Genomic DNA, 6,000 nt, shown 5'->3' with positions numbered 1-6,000 from the left:
AAATTTCTAGCATCAGTCCACAATCATCCAAATCCACTAATAAGTAGAAATATACCGATTCCTCTTACATGACATTATCAATTTGCTCCCTCTACTATTTGTAGAGTTACGTTGCCTTGGAATATTTAAGCTGAAACTTGCCATATGATTTCCTACACTTCTTTTAAAAGGAAAGGGTCAAATCCGACCTGGTACTTAAGAAGAAACAATCTGTTAAAAAAAAAAAAAGTCGACGCAAGTTGTTGCGCTTTCTGTCGGCTAAATGCAGTATCACCGTTCACTCTTGGCAGATTTCTCGTCTGCTACTCGAGGCTAGTTGTTGAGCTCGAGCAACGTATGAATGATGTGGTGAGCCTTTTAAATGAACAGAATGGATTTTAACAATAAAAAGTAGCTGTTTTAGCTTCTGCAGCTTCAAGTGTTTTGTTAACTTGCACTAATGAGAAGCAAAAAAAAAAAAAAAAAAAAAAAAAAAAAAGAGAGAGAGAGACTGGGAAAGGAGCTGGAGGTCCAGAAGACAGAAGAAAGGGTTATTCCATGTTCTCAGTAAAGATTTCAAACTGGAACAAAATTGTCCAATAGATATTTATTATATTAAAATGAATTGAAAGTTTAATTTTTTTTCTTGATGTTCTTTATTTTTGTTTCGATGTCGGAGGGAATAGTATTGGGACGAACTGACTCCAAATTTTTACAAATAAATTCCAGTGCATTTTCCCTCCGAATCCTATTGTGATAGTCCTTATTTCTGATGTCATAAAAGTATGGAAATTCCTCGTAAAGCTTGATTAATTTCATTACTTGGTTTTTGTTCCACTGTGACATGGTGCTACAAAGCGCGCGGAAAGAGAGAAACAGCTGATTAAAAGTTGTCTGCTACTGCTTTTCCGAACCATTTTCGGGTCCTGTCGCGTCAATTCGGCTTGCCCACCTAGGAAATGTCGCACAGAAATAGAAACAGCTTCTACTCAGCAGATGTCGAAAGGAAAGGAACGAAATCCGTACTGCGCATGCGCCCGCGCTGTAAGTCGAACGACAAATAGCAAGTGTAAATAGGGACTTATCCCAGACATGTTCGATGGGCGACAGGTCTGGTGGACGTGCAGCCCAGGGAAGCAGTGATACCCGTTAGAGCTGGGGACGGAGCGAGTAGAACTGTTGAGTTACTCAGTTCTATCGGTTTATGTGCTTGGCAGCGGAGCACCAAGTTACTCAGTTAACTGTAGCCATTACCGATCAGTTCCAATGTTCAAGCAGAGTTTACGTCTTTTACTTAATTCTAGCAGACAACAACGTAGGTACTGTTGTATTTAAATATTTTCTGCTGCAGGACAAATTATTTCCTTGTTCCCAAGGCGGGCTGAAAGGCCTCTAGTATTGAAGAGGAGTTCATCCTATGATATGACCTGTCAAGTGGGCCTAATGAACACTGACAGTCTGAACATATTACTATACATAATAATAATAATAATAATAATAATAATAATAATAATAATAATAATAATAATAATAATATACATATTAATAATAATAATACATAATAATACTAATATGAATATATTATTATTATTATTATTATTATTATTATTATTATTATTATTATTATTACTAATATTAAAGTCCAGAATAACAGAGAAAGTATGGAATTGAACGGGTTACATCAGCTCTTTGTTTATGCGGATGACGTGACTATATTAGGAGAAAATCCACAAAAAATTAGGGAAAACACGGGAATTTTACTTGAAGCAAGCAAAGAGATAGGTGTGAAAGTAAATTCCGAAAAGACAAAGTATATGATTTTGTCTCGTGACGAGAATATTGTTCGAAATGGAAATGTAAAAGTTGGAAATTTATCCTTTGAAGAGCTGGAAAAATTCAAATATCTTGGAGCAACAGTAACAAATATAAATGAAATTAAACGCAGAATAAATATGGGAAATGCGTTTTATTATTCGGTTGAGAAGCTTTTATCATCCAGTCTGCTCTCAGAAAAGCTGAAAGTTAGAATTTATAAAACAATAAAATTACCGGTATATTACTGGTTCTTCTATATGGTTGTGAAACTTGGACTCTCACTTTGAGAGAGGAACAGAGGTTAAGTGTGTTTCAGAATAAGATGCTTAGGAAAATATTTGGGGCTAAGAGGGATGAAGTTACAGGAGAATGGAGAAAGTTACATAACGCAGAACTGTATGCATTTTATTCTACACCTGACATAATTAGGAACATTAAATCCAGACGTTTGAGATAGGCAGGGCATGTAGCACGTATGGGCGAATCCAGAAATGCATATAGAGTGTTAGTTGGGAGGTCGGAGGAAATAAGACCTTTGAGGAGGCCGAGACGTAAATGGGAGGATAATATTGAAATGTATTTGAGGGAGGTGGGATTGATTATAGAGACTGGATTAACCTTGCTCAGGATAGGGACCGATGGCGGGTTTATGTGAGGGCGGCAATGAACCTCCGGGCTCCTTAAAAGCCGTAAGTATTGATGTTATTATTATTATCATTATTATTATTATTATTATTAGTATTATTATTATTATCATCATCATCATATTAGAATGTTTGATTAATATTGAAATATGTTAAAAAAGGAAGTGCATTATATTTTTCTTCTATTTGTGTTTATTGGATTTGTGTTACCTCATCAGTCACCATTTCATTTGTATTTATTTCTACGAATTATGTTACCTAATTACTTTAATTTATCAATAATATTACTCTTCACCAAAGAGAACATGGTTGTAGTGAAGGCTAGTAATGTTATAAAATAAATAAAGATTATGTTCTTCAGTTTAAGATTCCACGTTTTATTGACTATTTTATCCACTTTCCGTAATAGTAAATAATTCTGTATGTTATTTTAAGTGTTTTAGGCAACGCTTCATGGAGCCCGTTTCTTTCTATCTTCTTTTTTACTTAGCTGCAGCGTTTAACGTTTACCTCACATGTTAATTTAGTAGCTGTTAGTATTATAAATTATTTTATCGATTTTATTTCGTCTGTCATATATAACAACATTGAAAGTTAAATAGGCCTTTCATACCGCCATTTTGTAATGAAGAGAACCACTTTTTTCTCGTCAATTGGAAAAGCGAAAGCGCTTTACTACAATGCTCTTAAACACGCTTGGTTTCACTTTCAAAGTACGTCCTAAAATCGACTCAATCTATGTAAATTTTAAATCTGCCGCCACAAATTTCTACTCGGTACTGTACTCGGTTCAACCGAGTAATGACGTCACAGTAACTGCTCCGAACCTAACCGCTCCGTCCCCAGCCCTAATACCCGTCGTTCCTCGAAGAAGGCTTGCACAATCCTCGCCACATGTAGCCGGGCATTGTCCTGCTGAAATATGGCATGTGGAGTTGCCTGAAAAAGAGGCAGTACCTCGGGTTCTAAAACCTCCCTAATGTAGCGGTTGCTGTTCAGATTGCCCTGAATATGTAGAAGGCGAGATCGCATATTGTATCCAATGGCGCCCCAAACCATCACACTAGGCATTTGTCCGCTATGCCGCTCAACAATGCAGGCTCTCAGATTGTGTTCACCACGATAGCGTCTAACACGTATGCGGCCATCATTTTAGGAGAAGTTGAAGTGGAACTCGTCCGAAACTACATTTTGCCACTCGGCATGCCAGTGATGGCGTTCACGTGCCCATTGCAGTCTGAAGAGTTGGTGTTTTCTGGGCAATGGAAGCCGACGCAACAGCATGCGAGCCACTAGTCCAGCCCTCAAAAGACGGCAATGAACCGTTGATGCAGACAGGTTCACAACCGTTGCAGTACTCCAATGTCGACTCAACACTGTGGATGAAGCTATACGGTCCGTCACGGTCATGCGGACAAGATGGCGGTCATCCCGTGCTGTGGTCATATTACGTGGTTCAGTACCCGCTCGTCTCTGCGTAGGACCCTCTTCTATCCACTGGTTCCACACACGCGTAGCAACATGCCCTGTATGAGCCGAAATGTCCGGTATGACAAACCTGCTTTCCGTAGACCAACAAGTCTGCCCAGTTTGAACTCACGTGCTAATATTGCGCCCTTCCACGTCGACGAGGCATACCTGCACTAGCTTTAACGTATCCACTTCGTTTGGAAGCACTGGACTGAGCAAGGCATAACACTGACCATTCTGGTGTCACAAGGGACGTCACTTTTGGACCTATGTGTATGCCATCTCTCTGGAAACGTAATCAAACAAAAAAATTGCAGGAGCCAGCCCCTTAATTTTGAGGAGCCACCATATTTTGTCCACACATGCAAAAAGAAAACCATTCCAGCCGAGATAAAATTACATTTACTGAAAAACATATATTACTTACTTACAAATGGCTTTTAAGGAACCCGAAGGTTCATTGCCGCCCTCACATAAGCCCGCCAGCGGTCCCTATCCTGTGCAAGATTAATCCAGTCTCTATCATCATACCCCACCTCCCTCAAATCCATTTTAATATTATCCTCCCATCTACGTCTCGGCCTCCCTAAAGGTCTTTTTCCTTCCGGTCTCCCAACTAACACTCTATATGCATTTCTGGATTCGCCCATACGTGCTACATGCCCTGCCCATCTCAAACGTCTGGATTTAATGTTCCTAATTATGTCAGGTGAAGAATACAATGCGTGCAGTTCTGTGTTGTGTAACTTTCTCCATTCTCCTGTAACTTCATCCCGCTTAGCCCCAAATATTTTCCTTAGCACCTTATTCTCAAACACCCTGAACCTATGTTCCTCTCTCAGAGTGAGAGTCCAAGTTTCACAACCATACAGAAGAACCGGTAATATAACTGTTTTATAAATTCTAACTTTCAGATTTTTCGACAGCAGACTGGATGATAAGAGCTTCTCAACCGAATAATAACACGCATTTCCCATATTTATTCTGCGTTTAATTTCCTCCCGAGTGTCATTTATATTTGTTACTGTTGCTCCAAGATATTTGAATTTTTCCACCTCTTCGAAGGATAAATCTCCAATTTTTATATTTCCATTTCGTACAATATTCTGGTCACGAGACATAATCATATACTTTGTCTTTTCGGGATTTACTTCCAAACCGATCGCTCTACTTGCTTCAAGTAAAATTTCCGTGTTTTCCCTAATCGTTTGTGTATTTTCTCCTAACATATTCACGTCATCCGCATAGACAAGAAGCTGATGTAACCCGTTCAATTCCAAACCCTGCCTGTTATCCTGAACTTTCCTAATGCCATATTCTAGAGCGAAGTTAAAAAGTAAAGGTGATAGTGCATCTCCTTGCTTTAGCCCGCAGTGAATTGGAAAATCATCAGATAGAAACTGACCTATACGGACTCTGCTGTATGTTTCACTGAGACACATTTTAATTAATCGAACTAGTTTCTTGGGAATACCAAATTCAATAAGAATATCATATAATACTTCCCTCTTAACCGAGTCATAAGCCTTTTTGAAATCTATGAATAACTGATGTACTGTACCCTTATACTCCCATTTTTTCTCCATTATCTGTCGAATACAAAAAATCTGATCAATAGTCGATCTATTACGCCGAAAACCGCACTGATGATCCCCAATAATTTCATCTACGTACGGAGTTAATCTTCTCAAAAGAATATTGGACAAAATTTTGTATGACGTCAACAAAAGTGATATTCCTCGAAAGTTACCACAGTTGGTTTTGTCCCCCTTTTTAAAAATAGGTACAATTATGGACTCCTTCCATTGTTCTGGTACAATTTCCTTTTCCCAAATAGCAAGTACAAGTTTATAAATTTCGCTATATAATGCACTCCCACCCTCTTGTATTAATTCTGCTGGAATTTGATCGATACCTGGAGACTTGTACTTTTTCAGATTTTCTATCGCAATTTCGACTTCTGAAAGCGTGGGTTCGGGTATAAATGGCTCAGCAGTTTGTATTTCAATTTCGTCCCGATCATTTCTATTTGGCCTATGTACATTTAGTAGTTGCGCAAAATAGTTTTTCCATCTGTTTAGGATTGATGGAG

Source organism: Periplaneta americana, chromosome 5, assembly GCF_040183065.1.
Source record: "Periplaneta americana isolate PAMFEO1 chromosome 5, P.americana_PAMFEO1_priV1, whole genome shotgun sequence".
NCBI lineage: Eukaryota > Metazoa > Arthropoda > Insecta > Blattodea > Blattidae > Periplaneta > Periplaneta americana.
Note: the sequence above shows the minus strand (reverse complement) of the source record.